We start from the raw sequence: 14,992 nt of genomic DNA on the forward strand, positions 1-14,992 counted from the left end.
TTCCCGTCATCAATTGTCCAATTTTTGTGAATAACTAGAAAATGCACATAAGCATCTGAAGGCATAAGTGTCGCTTAACAAAAAAATAACCCCTGAAATGTAATTACCAGATAAAAAAAAAAAATGCACCCAGTTTCAGAGCCTATCACATCTCCCGCCTCGGAACGCAGCTCCCCCAACACTGCTCCTGTTGTGTCAGATAGCGGCAGTGTTGAGCCCCGGAGCCCGCGCCTAGTCCGCCGAGGTCCCCGCGGCCGCCCAGTTTCCGCGGCGGACTCGGGCGCGCAGAGCCACTGGGCCTCGAGGGCGCTGGGGAAGCAAGAAGGGCGTGGGGGGCGACGAGGGGTCCCCGATCCACCTCCACGAACTGTGTTCCTTCTCCCTCGACAAGATCCCCACTCTTCCCAATTGATCGAAATTCACAAAAATTCACTGAGAGAGGGTGAAGGGAGAGGTCGCTTGTTGGTTACTGGTTGTGCCACCCCCGGCGCAAGTAGGAAAGCGGCCCCCGGCCGGTTGGGCAAGAGGTGTGGGAGCCCGCGCCCCCTCCGAAGCAGATCGCGGGGTGGCGGTCCCCGCTCAGCTCCGCCGAGCCGCCGCTCCGATCCTCCCCCTCCCCCGCCCGCGCCCTCCCCCTTCCTTTCACTAGGACTCCGGGACTCGGGAGAGGGCGCGGGAGGCAGGCACTTGGGCCCGACCCCACTCCAGCGCTCGCCGGGGACGGGGGCGGGTGGCGAGGGGACGCGACGGGGGCGCGGGGCGGGCGCGGTCATGGAGCGGCGGCGGCGACGGCGGCAGCAGTAGCGACCGCGAGCGAACGAGCCGGCGGGCAGGGCCGCCCGGCGCCGCGGAACGAACTGCACAGCTCAGCAAAAGCGCCCTCGCCCTCCGCGCGCCGCCTCCTGCGAACCCATAGCCGGCAACATTTTTTAAGGCTCCAATCCATCCTTTGAAGAAAAGAAAAAAAAAAATAGCATTGATTGGAGAGACGGGGATATATATAATTGGGGGGGGGGGCCCTCCTGCTAAAATTAGCCGGGCTTGCGGCGCGCGGTGTGCGAGTGTGTGCGTGCGTGTGTGTGTGTGTGTGTGTGTGTGTGTGTGAATGTGATTACTCCAGGACTCCTCGGGCTCCGGAGACGCCATTTTCCCCCTTGATATCTCTCTCCGTAAATCGGTGGCGCGGCGGAGGCGGCCGCGCCGGGCGGGAAGCGCTGGGCCGTTCGGGGCGCCCGCCGCTCGCCTCCGCCTCCGCGCGCCCGGGGGCCCCGGCGCCCCCCGAGCGAGGGCGGCCAGCCCGCTGCTCGCCGTGTGACAGATGCTCATCGCCATGGAGTTGCCGCAGCAGCACCTTCGGGGGCTCGGGCGAGCTACGGGAGCCGGGATCTGAGCGAGCGCTGGGGCCAGCGGAGCCGGAGCCGCCGGGACGTGGGTGAGCACGCGCGGCGACCTTGGCCCGGGAGCCGGGCGCCGAGCCTCCCGCCGTGCCGCGGGCCCCCGCACGCCCGGGGTCGGGGGCGGTGTGTGTTCTCTGCATGCAAAAGTTAACGTTGCCTCGCTGGGGCTTTGACTTTGCACCGGGCGGGAAGGGGAGTCGGGGCCGAAGGGGCGGGATGCAGGTCCCGGCGAGGCTGCCGAGGATGGGCGCAATTCCGGCCCGTCGGCTGTGGGCAGTGATGCTGGCTCATTTGGAGTGGTTCGTTGGTGGCGGCGAGGGTGGCAGCATCGGGCTGGAGGTCTGGGACCTTACTGAGCTTGGCCTAATCTGATCTCCCCCACCCCCTGCCGCCGCCGCCGCAGCCTTTTGCACCCTCTCTCGGTCCGGCAGCCGGCTGCTGGGGCTGGCGGGTTTGGCTTTGGTGGAGTGGACTCGAGAGGGGGAGGGGGTAAGGAAAGGGGTGGGAAGGCGGCAGGATATTTTTTTCCCCCCTCTCTCTCTTTGTAACTTGCAGGTTAAGTGGAGCTAGAGAGCTACATGGTATATAGCTGAATTTTTTTTTTGGGGGGGGGGGAGAATATATCAGAATCTAACGTGTCGTTGGTAGAAAGAAGAACAGGGAAGAAGTGGTCCAGCCGGCGAAGGTTGGTGTGTGCTTGTGTCGTGGCTCTGTGTGTTAGTCTTTTCCTTAAAATCTTAATCAATGGATTTGAGTCTCTTTCTCGTGCTCTCTGGTTTTGGGACTCTGAAAAGACAGGAATTCCCTTAAAAGCAGGCGAATGCCTTTTTTGAAAGCACGCATTGTGTGTGTTTCTAGAGGAGTCGTGGGCTTGGGAATTAACGACAGGCTTCCCCGTTCGGTGGTTTCCAGTGGGAAATAACTCCTGAAAGGGAACCCTTCAGTATCGATTTATTGTTTTTGTCTTTCAAACCACTATCTCTTTGACTAAAATACTGTCCGAGAAGTTCCACAGAGACAAAGTCAGGTAAACTGGACTGGGCAGATCTTTAGCAAGATGGTGATAATGCTGATGCTGTTTTTGGTGTCTGTTTGTGATGGAAGCATTGTTGGGTAATAGCAATTTCTGATCGGTAGAGCATGCTGGCTCTACAAAAATAAGTAACTACCGAAATGCTGTCTTCCAGTCCCCATCCCCTACACGCGGCAACACCCCTCCTCCCACGACCCACACCAGTTACAATTCTGAAATAAGATCCAAGTGGAAATATTTTCCTTGGAGATCGGAAAGTTGTGCCAGTGGAAGTACGAGGTGAGGCTAGAGAGACTGGGAATGTGGGGAGAGGGCTCTATTGACCCTCGATGCTGCATTTATTCTTTAGGTGTGTCTTTGTGGGTTCTGAGGGTGTGTGTATTGGTCTAAGAGGACTGTTGAGGGAAGGATTTCCGATTTGTTTCCGCTTCAAATAAACTGTCCTGATAATCTCATGGTTGACATCTAATGCTAAAAGGCCAATTTGTGAGTCTCTATCCCTGCAGAAGCTCTCCTCCCAAAGGGCAGTTTATTTTGGAATTCTACCACAGCTACTTTTCCTTCTAAGCCTCCTCTCTCCCCTCCACCACTAACCACACCTTTTTTCCTAAAGTTAGTTGGAGTCCATAGGCTGTATAGAAATACTAATATTACTTGTTTTTCTCTTACATTATTTTTTTCATTCCTTTATTCTTCAATCCTCTTTTTAACCTTTTCTGGTAAATTTGTGCAAAAAAACTAACTTCATAAAGTTGCTGTTGCCAAAACTATCTGGAAGGGCCCCTCCCCATCTCTTACCATCCTGTAGTTTGCACAGGTAAATCTGATGTGCCTGTCCAAATCCATCCTAATCAGCAAAACTTGTGTATGAGAGAGCGTGGGCGGGTGCGTGGGCGCGCGCGCACACACACGTTTTGGAGGGTCAGGCATCGGCTAGGAAAGAGGGGCATGGAGAGGAGAGGAGGGATGTTGTTCTGTGTTGGCCACATCTGCACCACTGGGGCGGACCTGGATGGTCTGGGAGTTTCCTTCATACACCTCAGTTGGAGGTTGTCTGGCTGAGTTGAGGAGGCGGGGCCAACTGGCCAGGGGCGTGTGAGGGAGGAGAAAGTTTGTAGCACTTTAAAATGTAGCCAGTTTACAATCCCATGTCACTGTCTCCCCTTTCTCCTGCTTTCTGTGGCTTCCAGCAGCCCAAGACTCCTGGAGGGGGGGCGTGATCTCTTTTGCCCTGACTTGGAAGTCCCACTTTTCAGTTAAGTTGAAGATAGTGTTTTCCTCCGTAGTGAATTGCATTGCCTGTTATCGATGAAGACAGATCCCAAGAGTTTGATTATGCACAGAGTATTTGCAAACTTTAGGAGAGAAGCCTGAGAATTTAGAAGACCAGTAGTCAGAAAGTGCTGCTTTGCATACCGTGTTCAGTCCCCTAATAAGAAAAAAAAAAAAAAGTCTAGTCTTGGGAAGTTGAATTGGTGTTAGAGCTGGGCTCTGGGAGCTGCTAGCCACTACAGTAACCTGAGCTGGGCTGAGGGAGGAGGTGGTGAGCAAAGGCGACCAGAGCCAGAGGGGAAACAGACTTGTCTCTCTTAGCAGGGAAAATAGATGTGTCACTGGAATAAACAAACTGGAGGTGGGGGAGGGGATAGCTTGTAGTGAACATAAGGAGGAGTGGCTGAGAGGCAGTGATGTGGTTAGGAAGGAGGCCACTTACAGCTTGGGAGAAAATATCAACTGCCTTATATGTTCACGGATGGGTTAGGCAAATGAAGGGGTGTAATCCAATCTTTTGTATTTTAACACCAGAACATCACATAGGAAGGTGCTGCTGGCAGGCCCAGTTCTGGACCTCACACAGGGGTATCCCTGAGTGAGCCAAGGAGCCCCTTGGTGCCTGGAGGGCTTATGTGTGCATTATTCATGGCAAGCTACTTTGTAAGTCACCTGACCTAAATGAGGACTCTTTGGGGGGGGGGGGCAGTGGAGAGAAAATGGTGCTTGAAATCTTTGTAGAAAATTTAGTTGACAGTAGTCAGTGAGGAGAGACAGGGGTTTGCTGAAGAAGAAATAAATAGGCACTTTCTCCTGGATTCCTGATTCCATTTCTGCAGTTATCTTGACTTTCAATTCCATTAGAAGCCGAATCAATACTTCTTTGGCACAAAAATGCACCTCTAAGGAGAGGAGAGTTCTTTCAACCTGGTCATTATTTTTAGTTGTACTTCAGTCTCTGAAGTACAACTCTGAAGCTCTGAAGCTTCTATATCATATGCAAGAGGAGGAAGATGAGAAGTGGCTAGATGATGGGGCAGCCTTTCTGGATTCTTGTAGAGGCACTGAAACTTGGCTGGGCCTCAGCCACCCAGAATGCCAGTTTTTTCCTTTGGAGACTTGAAGTTTTAATTGAAACCAGAAAGCTATTGAGAGTGGACCTGGCCAAGGAAACCTTGTTTTCTCTGCTGCCAGGAATGAGAACTAAATCATTTTTTTGCTGATGGCATTTGAAGTTGCATCAGTTTTGCCCCTGTTAGAGAAATGGGGTAAATTGTTATTAACACATTAACACTGTCAGGAGCTAAAAAAAATGGGGTGACATTATTGACTTTGCTCAGGGACCCAGTGTGTGGCAGAAGTCTAGTGGGGGTGGGGGACAGGGGGCTGCTCTTGTCCTGGAGGGGTAGCAGCACTACCCTGAGACAAGGAGGCTCGTAGAGTCCTTGCCACGCACCATTATGCTTGGCCCTTGGGTTCCTGCAAAGAAAGGAATAGAACAGTCCAATCCTATTGCCATCTTATGGGATATTATGAAACCTGGTGAGTTTCCCAAAATGTTTTGGGCCAGGATTAAGAAGCACAACTATCAGACTTACTGCCATACGTTTGAGCTTCTTTTAGGGCTGTTTCTAAAGGAAATCTGGTGTTTCCCAAAGTCTTCATGAAGCTGCAGACACTTTGGGCAGACAAATACTTGATAAGTGCAGAAAAGTAAATACCAAGATACCCATGGCATGTACTACTTCATGAATGCAGGGGGAAGATGCCAACATTCTAGTTTGGTTCTGAGTATACATTTCCATTTTCAGTTAGCCTTCTGTTAGATTCTAATGCCCTTTAGACACACCACATTGGGGCAATATCAAATTTTGGGGGAATCTGGTGACCTTAGATGACTGAGTCCAAGTTAGTGGCCCTTACATTTCTCTTCTGGAAGTTTTAGAGTCAGATCAGAAGAGCTTCCCTTTCTGAGTTGGTTTTTTACCCCCTTAGAGGGGAACCTCAAAGGGTGAGGAAACATTATTTTCAGTGGCCTTTGGATTGCTCTCAACTGCAGTTGATTTGCTATCCAGTTCATAGCAAATGATGCCAGGGTCAAGTGGAGAACATGAGCAGCCCTGAAGTCCTCAGGATCCTTTGGGAGGAAGCAGCCATCCCTCTCCAGGAGCTGGTGATGGATTTTGACCGGCAGACCCCTGAAAAATAACTATAGGCAAAGTTGATTGAACTGACCACCTCCTACCCCTACTTACACCACACCATTCTAGTGATGGGGAGGGAGCGATAAGACATTCAGAATTTTGCCAGCTTGGAAAAAGATTTCTCTGACCCAGCTTATCTTTTGCCATCAAAACATACTTCTTTTTATATTCATGGCACTTTGTTGTTTTCAAAAATACCTTTCTAGCACTTCTGCCCCCTTGATTTTCTGAGGAGGGAGATCAGATGAGCATTTTATCCCCATTTGGAAGATGAGGCCATTGAAGTGCTGACTTGCTGAAATGACTCAAGTTGGCCCACCTGGGGCCAGATGGCTGTGTTAAAGTGTGAAGAGCATCACACCTGAAGTGACAAGATCTGCTTTGAATCCTGTCCCTCCTATTTCTCTGCTAAATGTCCCTGGACAAGTTCTTTAACCTCTTTGAGCCTCAGTACACTAATCAGTAAAATAGGGATAAAGATGCTTACCCTGCCTACTTCACAGGGGTTCTGAGGATTAAATACTACCAGATAATTTCCGTAATTGAACTCTGAGAGGATTTCCATGCTGCCTCCTGGAAACTGGTGTTGGATTATTGTCACCAGAGCCTGGAGATTAATAAACTCTTGGTCTGATCAGAAATGCCTATAGGGGCCCCTTGTGTTCCAAGACAGTCCAGGAATAGTTGTTTTATACTCTTGAGCTGACCAAAGGGGAAGGGGGAACAATATATGCACAGTGTATATATTTTAAATCAGTTGAATTATTGAATGCCTACTATGCATATATTACATAAGATTCAAAATCTTCAATAGTACCCAGTTAGGACTCAAGGATGTATTGGTGTTCAGGAAATGCTCTTTGAGTTAAGAATGACAGGGAGGAAAGGAAAAAGACATGGAGACACACAGAGAGGGGAGGTAAGGGGTAGTGAGTGCGACAGGGAGGATTTTCTTCAGGGAGCCAGAGTGGCCAAGCAGTGACATTCAAGATAGAATTTGCACCCTCTCTAAAGAATAGAACTGATAGCAAGCTTGCCTCTGTCCTGAAAAACCTAGCAAACTGTCTCGAATCAAGGAAGTTCTTCACAGTCCATTTGCTCTCTGACTCTTCCCTGTTGCTCCTCTTTCTCTTTCCCATGATTCTTGCCTTGCCCTGTCCAGGTGCCTGCACCAGGCACCTTGCAGCATTCTTGAATGAATGTCATTTTATGCAGCACATGCAGACCTCTGCTCCCATCAGATTAGTTTCCTCATGGACCTGGGCACTCTATGCACTTGTCTGCCTCCATACCTCTTCTTGTTCTGTGTCACCGCCTGCTCTCTGGAAGGTGTCCTGATTAGTCTTTTTTAGACAGAATATCTGCCTCTTAGGACACCTGACCTGCTCTCAACTCTTCACTACCATTTCCAGAGCGCTTGAGGAGGAAAGCATTAGCCCGGCATCTGAATGATGCTGTTTTGCTGTTCATTGACTGTGAGTCCTTGAAGAATGGGGCCTAGTTTGTCCCACAAAGGCTGACTTATGAATGATTTTCTGTTGCATGAATGAATCACAATTTATGCAGAGATAGAACATTAAGAGTGAATGTTGTTTAAGATACACTAAAGTGAATGTTGTTTAAGATACACTAAAGTGCTACATGGTGAAGCAACACAACAAGGACCTCTTAGATAAAGTGAATAATAAGCACTTACGTTAATGGCTTTTTCTTTTTTAGACCATCTTTCAGGGGCAATCACTCTCTCTCAGTTTCTCCCTCAAAGCCTAAGAGTTAATGATGTTTTGCCACATGTATATTCTATCAGTCACTGATTCACTCATTCATTCAGTCATCAATTATTTATTAAGTACCTACTAGAGTCTCATCACCACTCTAGTACACATGGCTCTTGACTTTCTTTGCAATTTCCAATTGCATTTTTTGTCCACCACATTCATTTTGGCACTTAACTGTGCAATCTTCTTCTTCATTACTTAAGTCCAAGTGCTTCCCACTTCTCAGTGACTGAGTGGGCCTGGCTGCAGTGGAAAAGAAGGCTGAGCAGAGAAATGCACTCAGAGGGGACAGTTTCAGGGACAGGCTCTTGAGAGGCAGGCTGCAGGCTGTGATGGCCTCCCGTCAGCATGTGGTGTCAGATGAGCCACACTGCTGTAGCGGCAGTCATGGAAAAGAGAAAGAGTTTGGACTGATGTGAAGGGAGGGTCCCTTCTGAAATTCTGTGATTCTATAGATAGAAGTGTCCCAGGAGTTTTAAAAGTTTCTTTAAGCTCAGAGCTCCTCAACCCCATTTAATGGCACCCCAACAACTGTCCAGACCACTCCCACTGAGGATTTGTGAACTTTGCTAAGTGTTTGCTGTGGTGATGAGTTGCAGAAGGGGAGCTAGAACCAGAAGAAACTCCCTTTTGAGAACCAAAGAGTCAAATGTGGAAACAGGGAAAGGAGAAGAGGGAATGGTGAGTTCAGTGTAAAGAAATACCGGAGTGAATACTGTGGAAGGAAGAGAAGGGTCAATTCTCTACATCTTTTGAAAACTGCCTCCCCTTTGGTGAAATGACTGAGTTGAGACAAGGAAAACGAAGCAAAGACAGCTTCAGGAAAATCTAGACTGTATTTTCTATCTGGGCATTGCTACTGTGGCATTTGGAGTCTCTGCTGTGGTTACTTCACATTCACATGGACTTCATGGATTTCTAGGGGAGTTAGGCTCTATTTCCTTGTTGTAGATTCTATTGGGCATGAAGAATAGGTCCATGACTGTGCTCCCGGGATATCTACTCAGTCCCCACTGCGAGTCCACCCTTTCCTGGCCTATGTTCAGTAACAACTAATGAGTTGCTTTGTGTGCATTTTGGCAATGAAAGGGAGTGACCTGCAATTTGTCCAAAGCCAAAGGCTTCTGTGATTTGGGTTGGGGTGGGACCAGGAGAGTTGTGCTTTGACCCAAAGCCCTGTGAATGGTCAGTGGGTGTTCTGAGTCACCTAGGAGCATGCCGGTTGGGTATTGAGGAAGAGTGAAGCTCTATAAGCACCTGAGATGCTGCAGTTACTTTTATTCTAGGACTTGGGGTAGGGAAAAAAATAAAGGAGCAAGATGATTAGCCTAATCAGGCTAGTAATGAAGCAACTTCTTCATTATGCCTTTAATCCACCAAAGATTTGCTATTCTATCATTGGCGAGAAGCTGCTTGGGATTTGAACTTGAGAAAGGAGTGGATACTGGAGATGCCGAATTAAATGAATCTAATGTAGAAGCCTGAGAACTCTCATCAGAGGCAATTGGGGCACAGCTGTTGTAGCAAAATAATGAAATCTTGGTGGCAAGTCCCTTGCAGTTGGTCTGTGACCTATTGTTTTTTGAGCAATGAGAGCTTTGCTTTTTTAAAAAAAGAGTATTGATTCCTAATGGTGACTAAAAATGATGATTTGATGTGAAATCCTGTGGGCCTTCTCTCTGCTCATTATTTTGTCCTCTGGAACTTGATTACAGTGTGGTTTTTTTTGTTCCGAAAATGTTTATTGAGGTCTCAGCACTGCAGCTTGTGCCCCTGTTCTTGGCACTGTTGGGTGAGAAAGGTCTGGTATGAGATGTGGCTTTTGCCCTTGACAATGGACAGTATATCTGGAGAGAGAGCTTAGCTCAAATGTAAAGCCAAAGTGGGAGAATGATCTAAGTGGAATTATGGTATTTGGGTGATCAGGGCTAAAGTGCAGTCAGGGAAGGCTTCGAGAAGGACATGGTTTGGGTTTGATAGTGGACCTGGAATAAGGGAACATTCACAGTGGGCACAGTAGCTTTGGCATAAGATCAGGGATGGGTCAGAGTTTGAATGTGAATTTGGAATTGCTACATGGAAACCAGTGCTAATCATGAACATGTGCTGCATCTGGCAGGAGCAGGGAGGCCCTGATGCTAAGGTCCAGCTGGCACAGGTCAGCCATAGCTGGCACCTTGCTAGTCTGAGGTCTTCTGATAACAGTGGGAAGGATAGAACTCAGGGTCCTCTAAGTTGGGCCTAGTCTTAGCCTTCCAGAGCTTTCATTCAAACTCATCAATTTTCAACCTTCTGAATTAAGCAGGTTTGGTTTGCTCATTGACTTTTATACAGGAGTATGAAAGACACTGATGGGTGCTGGGGGATCCCCCAGAGCTGGAGAGGAGGTTGTCTCTGTTCTCAATCTGATGGGAGACTCCAGAAGAACTCATGAAAACTAGTGGAGGGGTTTCAGATGATGGTCATCTAGGGCTGTGTGGAGTGTCAGTTAGTGAGACAGATGGGCTGGGGTCCTGTGGGGAACAAGCTTAGGCTACATTTCCCCTGAGCTGAAAAGGGAGCCATGACCAGAGGTTTCAGTGTAAGGAGAGTAGGTGTGAGAAGCAGAAGTGAATGCCAAGCAGAGGACTTCTGCTCATACCACACACGAGAGAACCTTGACTGTCCTGCCGGTCAGCCACTAGCTCTGGAGTGCAAAAGAGGCACCTTTAGGACAAAAAAATAAAAACAACACATAAGCATTCAGAATGGGGATCAGCCACTTTGGGGAACAAAGAAGCTCTGTGATAGGGGTACTCATTTCCAGAGTTTAAAGCGTAATTGGAGAAGGGCATACATGTTTCAGTAACAATGCAATATTTAAATGGCAGTTCAAGGTAGCTAAAGGAGAAATATCATAAAGACAGGAAATGGAGCTAGTATTTGTTTAGCTCCCTGGTATGCCTAGCATCTCCTTTGTGGCAGAAGCACAAATATGTAAGTGTCAGATTACACTCTAAATGACAAAGCAATTGCTGAATCAGATGGTGAAGTCTAGGAATTTGAATTAAGACTGAATTGGTAGTGGGGTGAAACTAGAGGGCCTTGAAAGAAAGGCTAGGAATTAATATTATCTGCTAGATTATTCAGTTTAGCCACATTGCCTTCAGATAAGTCTACCATTTTCATCCCGTTTACACATGGCTTGGTGGAGGATCAGAATTTAAGTGACTACTGATGCTGGATATTTAAAGTCTGGTGGCATTATGGTTCAGTGGAAAGCAAATGACATTTGGAGTCAGACAGAACTGCCTCTGTGATTTCAACAAATTTCTCAACTTCAGTTTCCTTTTTGTAAAATGGGCACATCTCAGAGTTAAAGAATAAACTCAAAGTACCTGTTAACACACTAGATTCCTTTTCAAAGTTAAGATCATTTTACCATATGGATTGGTCTAATCTATTTGGACAGGAAATATTATGATTACAGTTACTTCTTATAGGCCAACCCTATGTATTTGACCTATTTAGGTGCTAGTCTGCATATATTATTTACTTTGTTCTTTGTAAGAGTCTGTGAAGAGAGTAGGAGGGCAGATGAAAAAACTAATGCCCAAAGAATTTAAGTGATATGGCAAGTTTGATGGCAGACTGGTTTGAGAGCCCATATCTTTAGAAGTAGCTAGAAGCTTTTGGCTGAAGGCTGGCATCACTTTTTGTTTTGGAGAAACCATGGTATAAAAGTGAAAGCACAGGCTCCAGAATCATGTAAGCCTGAATTTTATTGTGCATCTGGCATAGGTAGTATATGCCCTTGAGCAAATTATTGGCCTCCCTGGACCATTATTTGCACATTTGTAAAATGAGGACAGGTTTCTGTATCACAAGGGTGTTGTCTGGATTAAATTGATAATGTCAGTAAAGGCTATTTGTTGTGTTAACCCCCTCCCTCTCAACAACTGTGTGCTTCTCTTGACCCCATGGAGAAATGCAGAAAATGATAGTGCTCTAAAGCCAGAGCTCTACCTGAGAACTTGAGGGTTGGGCCAGCCAGTGCTGTCAAGACCTTTCCCTGGGGCACAGGACCCAAGGCTCATGCTGTTGTGTTGTGTTATTGGTTCCCAGAGGAGGCAGCTAGACCCAAAACTGTTGGTTAATGGTGCTCAGCCTCAGACCTCAGAAGCTTGATTTTGCTTTTGTCCCTATGACAGAGATCCCTGAGCTCAGGGACTGAACCTCAGTTTTGTGTTAGGCTCAGCCAGGCAGAGCTACAGAACCAGTAGAACCTATGAAAATGGTCAAGTACCAGCTTTGTCTTTGAACAGCTTCTGGTTGTCAAGTTGAGGAGAGAAGGCTTAGCACCTGAGAATGTCAGAGCTGGAGGGGCCACAGAGTTCACTTCATCACATCCCCCATTCTCTCCATGAAGATGGGGAGACACAGAGAGAGAAAGGAACTTACCCAAGTCCACCCAGCTCCAAGTGGCAGAGCAGGGAATTGAATCTGGAGTTCATGACTGAACTAAGTCTTATTTTCTTCACAAGACAAATTGGAACTAAGAAGAAAGCAATACCCAAGCAACATCAAAACATTCCAGTTAGTAGGCACAAATTAAACCACCTATATGTGTTTCCCATTGTATAGGGAGATGGAGAAGTTTTGTTCTCCAGCCCCCAGCCCTCAGGCTTTACTTGGGATCTGTGAAGAGAAGGTAATGTTTAGCCAAATGCCAGTGTGGGTGACACAAGATTTACAAGATTTAAATGCCCACTAAGATGATCCCAACATGATCTTTCATAAATATCTTATTTAATCTTCAGTAACTTCTCAGAACAACCCTTGAGGTAGGATTATCACCCAATTTCCTATTGAAACTTGAACAGTTTAAATATATTTTCCAATTACTAAGAGGGAAAGAGAACATCAAATTCGTGCTACTGTGGTTTCTCTTTTCAAGGGGCAGCATGGCTTGGACACTTGGTGTTGGACATTTCCTGAGTGTGTTCATTGTGCTTTGAGCTGTGATAGAGACCTGGTTAAAACCCAACGCCTTCCTTATGGAGTTCTGATCTAATGGGAGAGAGAACTAAGTAAATGAAACATTGCAATACAGTTTGCCGAATGCTTTGATTGCAGAATGCCCATGGAATTAAGAATGAGACCATCTGTGTGCATGAGTGTGTATGTGTTTGTACATGTGTACACACAAGGGGAAAGGAGGAGAAAAGGAAGGCCCAGCCAGTCTTCATGAAGGAGGTGAAACTTGTCCCAATTCTTGAAGGATGACTTAGAGATAACCAGGTGGAGAAAGGAGAGAGGACAGGCTAGCCAGAAGAATTAGCAGGGAAGTATGTGAAGTACTGAAAATCAGTGGGATTTGGGAGTTGCTATTGGGAAGTGTGCTGGGTGCAATACTCAGAAAACGCTGCTTGGAGGAGGTGAGCTATGACCAGGAAGGTACCAAACAGGTGTATAACATAAAAAAGCCACTGAGTCTGATCTTCATTCTTTTCTGGAGACCAGTGCTATGTTTGCAGTGTCAGAGGGCTGTGTGCATACAGAGCTGCCCTTGCTCTTGCTGATTGACAGCTGGTGAGGATTGGGTGGCTTGATCACTTTATCATTGTTTATGAAGCATTTATTCCAGGTGTTCCTGTAGCAGGTAGAATTTCAGAGACACATCACTCAAGAGTCAGGGGCATCTGAATCAAATGGTGCCTGACTGGTCTCATTCAGTATTCACTCAGTGAATAATTTGGATCCATGGATCAGGAGCTGCGCTGGGCCCTGGGGGTTCCATGGTGAGCTAAACAAACACAGCTCATACCCTCAAGGGCTTATCATCTAGTGTGGGAGGCAGAGTCGATACCAAGAGTGGCATAAGTAGTAATTATAAAATATAGTAAATGCTAGGAAAGGAAAGTCCTGTGCAGTAATGGCACAAAATAGGGAATTCCTGATCTGGTTTTTTGAAGCTCAGGAAGTGCCCTTTGACCAGGGCCTGGGTAATGAAGAGACTTTAACTCAAATGGGCAGAAGAGGATCCCAGATGCATGCAAAGCCCCTGAAGAGGAAAAGGCCACTTTTGACTTCCCACCTAAATACCATAGAAGACATATAGGAAATGAACCCTTCCTACCTCCAAAGCCAAAGTCAGTCTCTTCCCCAGAATCTAAGGAGGAATTCTTGTAACTGTAGCTAATGAGCCTAGGTTGAAAATACAATTGCTTCTCTATCTGTTGGCAGGTAGGCTCACACTTCCTCCTGTTACACAGTCTTCTAAGATCAGAAACTCACAGTTTCTGTCAACAAGAAAAATAGACAGTCATCAGATCTGCTGTAAAGGCAACTTTAATAAAACCAACTAAAGACTGTCTCCTCCCCAACATCACATTTATTCTCAAAATCTATAACTTTAAGAGAATGAATGAATAAGACTGGAGGTGGAAGGTTTAGGAGGAGTGGTAGTGGGGTGCTGACTTCTGGGCAGAGATGTTTCCTCAGGGAAGGTTCTGAGCTAGACATAGTCTCTGTGATGGTGCATATTGTAGATTTCAGCTGCCTGGAGTTGCAAGAATCCGCTTTTAGTCAAGCAAAACAATGGTAGATAGATGTCTGTGTCAGTGGTGTAAATGCCTAACACCTTGTTCTCCAGATTTTGTTGAAGCCCTGATTTGTTAAGTTTGCCAATTCCTATAGTAGCCAATTTTCAAGCTACCAGCTTGACACCATTGAAAGTAGGGTTGGTAAGAGGTTCACATGAGTAGGACGTCATGAGCCCCTGGGTCTGGCTTCAGCGTATTGTTATTGTTCACTAGGTGCTAAAGCCACCATATCACTGATAACAGCAGTATCTTTGAAAGGAGATTTGTCTGACCTTAGGATGGATGGGAGGTAGAGTCAAAAGCAGTACGGTGCTTTCTATGTAGACCAAGACGGTCCTGTGTGACTTTTTCCTCATTGGCTCATGAGCGAAGAGAAAGAATCAAACAGAAGGCCTTAGGAGGGACAAGGAACAAGGAAAAAGGAAGATTATCATGATAGTTATTTACTACAACAGCAAAATAAGAATTTTAGATGGCTGCCAGAAATCTGGAATAGGATGAAGCATAACCTCAGTGGAATAGGACAATAAAGGAGGGAGCATGCTGAGATGAAAAAACATCAGAATTAGCCAAAAGAGGGATAAACAAATTAAGAAAGATTGCAGAAGCACAAAATGTGCAGTTGCAAAATTAGAAATCCACAGTGACATCAGTGAAGGCAAAGGGAGGATGGAAAACAGAACTAAATTGGTTTTATGGACATTAGATTAGAGAATGCTCTCCC

At 46.7% G+C, this 14,992-nt stretch overlaps 1 protein-coding gene across 1 annotated transcript in view; it reads left to right on the forward strand.

Moving 5' to 3' along the window:
- The first annotated feature begins 741 nt into the window (after nt 1-741).
- SETBP1 (SET binding protein 1) overlaps nt 742-14,992 on the forward strand; it is a 372,210-nt gene continuing 357,959 nt past the window's right edge. The window contains exon 1 of the mRNA XM_047763919.1: nt 742-1,432. The gene's annotated coding sequence lies outside the window, so the exon portion shown is untranslated. The remainder of the gene's footprint in view (nt 1,433-14,992) is intronic.

The sequence above is a fragment of the Phacochoerus africanus genome, chromosome 2 (assembly GCF_016906955.1).
Source record: "Phacochoerus africanus isolate WHEZ1 chromosome 2, ROS_Pafr_v1, whole genome shotgun sequence".
NCBI lineage: Eukaryota > Metazoa > Chordata > Mammalia > Artiodactyla > Suidae > Phacochoerus > Phacochoerus africanus.